Genomic DNA, 3,005 nt, shown 5'->3' with positions numbered 1-3,005 from the left:
CATGAAACTATCATTAACAGTATTATAAATCAACTACCATAGTAATTTTTTAGATTATTTCCTTTTGATTAAATAAATAATTAAAAAATTAAATTAAATTAAAATTCACCATTTTCTGGTGGTCCCAGCACCTTGGTCCTGGGCAACTCAGCCAAGCATCACTGGGAATGTCCCTCTCACTCCTGAGCACTACTTATGAGCACACCCCAATTCACCATTCCAATCATTTAAAAATACTCATTCAGTACTTCTAGAACATCACTGAAATTCATAATATTGTACAACCATCACTACCCTCTACTTCCAATACAACCTCGTCAGCACCCATACCTTGAAAATGCCATACCCAGTAGAAGCAGTCAGTTCTCATTTTCCTCTTTCCCAGTCTGTGGCAACCATTAATATTCTTTCTGTTTTTATAAGATTTGCTTTTTTTGAACATTTTATGTAAATGAAAGCACAATATGTGGCCTTTTAAATCTGGCTTCATTCACTTCACATAATGTTTTCAAGGTTTGCCCAGTTGTAGCATATATCTGTGCATTAAAGCTCTCTCTGGCTGAATATTTTATTGTGTGAGTAAATCACATCCTATTCATAAATCAGCTGATGGACATTTAAATTGATCTACAAGCTTTGGTGTCATGTATGTTTTCAGTTCTCTTTTGTAAAGAGCCAGAAGTTCAATTACTAAGTCATATAGTGACTGTAGGTTGGATTTTTTGAAGAAATGCTTAAAGATTGTGCAAGGCACCTCTACTAGTATATGAAGCAGCCTCATGGTAGTGTATGAGGGCTTTAATTTCTCCAGGTCCAACACTTGTTACCATTCCTCTCTCCATGTTCATTTTCATTACAGCCATACTAATTTGTGGTAAGTGAGTTCTCATTATGGCTTTGTTTTGCATGATACAAATGACTAAAGTTGTTAGGATCTTTCCAAAGTGCTTTGTCTATTCCCTCTTTGGAGTATTTTGTTCAGCTTTAATGTGCAGCTTCATACCCTTAACAGTAGTCTATGAACCATAGCTTAATACAGTCAACCCCGGATTCCAGCACCACATATGATCCTCCAAGCACTACCAGGAGTGATCCCTGACCACATAGTCAGGAATAAGCTCTGAACACAGCCATAGCATTGAAAAAACAATAATAAAACCCCATAGTTTATTACAACAGAGGCCTATAACTCTAGATGTCAAGGTGGATTGGGGGTGGGTCTTTTAAGGTTTTTGTTAGTTTTAAGGTCACACCTGGAAGTCTCAGGGCTTACTCCTGGTTCTGTGCTCAAGGATCACTCTTGGTGAGGTTCAGACTATATGGGGCATCGGGAGTGGAACCCAGGTCAGCTGTGTGCAAAGCAAGTACCCTATTCACTGTACTATCTCCCTCCACCTTCTTGTTCTTGTTCTTCTTGTTCTCCTTCTTGTTCTTCTTCTTATTCTTTTTGTTGTTGTTTTTGTTGTTCTTCTTCTTCTCCTCCCTCCTTTTTCTTCTTCTCCTCCTCTCCCTCCTCTTTCTCTTTCTCCTTCTCTTCTTCTTCTCCTCCTTATCCTTCTCCTCTTCTCCTCCTTCTTCTATTTCTCCTTCTCCTCTCCTTCTCCTTCTCCTTCTCTTTCCAATTACTGTTCCCACTTGTTCTTAACAGGGGAGGGCCAGGGCTTAGAGGCCATTTTTCACCATGCAGGCCTGACTTATTGGAGACAGGTCTGGAAACACACAGAGGCCACACTGAATGGCACGAGGGTGGAGACAAGCAGTCTCTCACATGCTGGATATATGCTCTATTGTTTGAGATATTTCCCTAATCCAAGGAGGGTTTTTAGGTAGCTTATTTTGCCAGGAGTGGGTGTTGGGTCACACCTCATGTGCTCAGAGCATACCTCTAACTCTGAGCTCAGGGATCATTTTTTTTAAATTTAATTTAATTTTATTATTTTTAATTAATTTATTCTTTTATTGAATCAGGGATCATTCTTAACAGTGCTTTAGGGACCATGGGGGTACTGGGGATGGAACCAGAGTCAGCTTCACGCAAAGAAAGCACCTTACCATGCTTTCTTGCCAGCCTGTTTGTTTTATTTTGGGTTCACTCCCAGTTGTGTGCTGGTTAGCGCTGGGTCTTCACTCCCCATGGGTTTGGAAGACATGCAGTGCTCAATTTTAACCCAAGGCTCTTGCAAGCAAAGCACGTGCTTCAGTTCTTTGAGTTGTCTCTCTAGCTCCCTGAGAGCTATTTTTAAAACAAGTTGATCTTACAATGTAAGGTGGTTAGCCAAGTAGTAGTATTTAATTTTTATTTACTTCTTAAAGAGAGCAATATTTCCCTCAATGGACATTTTAGAAGAACACTTGAGGAGCTGAAGAGATAGTGTAGTGGATAAGGCTCTTGCCTTGTCTGATGCTCAGCACGACTTGGTCCTCATATGGCCCTGAGGGCACTGAGGAATAATCCTTTAGTAAAGGCCAATAGTAAACCCTCAACATAGCTGGGTGTGGCCTCCAAATTAAAACAACAACAACCAAAAAACACTTGAAAGAAACAAACTATTTTAATTAATTAATTTTTGCTTCTTTTGAGGGGGACAGGTCACATCTGGTGGTACTTGGGAGACCATATGTGGTGCCAGGGATTTAACCCAAATCAGCTAAGCACATGTCGCACTGTTTGCACTATACTGTTGTGATGGACTCACAGACTTCTTTTTTTTTTTTTTTTTGGTGGTGGTGGTGGTGGTTGTTTACAGCTAGTTGTGCTCAGAGCTTACTACTGCTCTGAGCTCAGGGATCACCCTTTGCTGACTCAGGGGACTATATAGGGTGACAGGGATCTAATCCTGACATACCATATGGTCTCCCAAACCTGCCAGGTGCAAGGCAAAAGACCCTACACACCGTATATCTCTTTGAGCCCCCACAAAACTATTTGTAAATCAAAAGAAGACATACTAAAGCCTCCAAATGAGAGTTCATGAATTCTCTTTAATAGGCTCCTGGGATGACTT

The sequence above is a fragment of the Sorex araneus genome, chromosome 9 (assembly GCF_027595985.1).
Source record: "Sorex araneus isolate mSorAra2 chromosome 9, mSorAra2.pri, whole genome shotgun sequence".
Lineage (NCBI taxonomy): Eukaryota > Metazoa > Chordata > Mammalia > Eulipotyphla > Soricidae > Sorex > Sorex araneus.
This window is presented reverse-complemented; position numbering follows the sequence as displayed.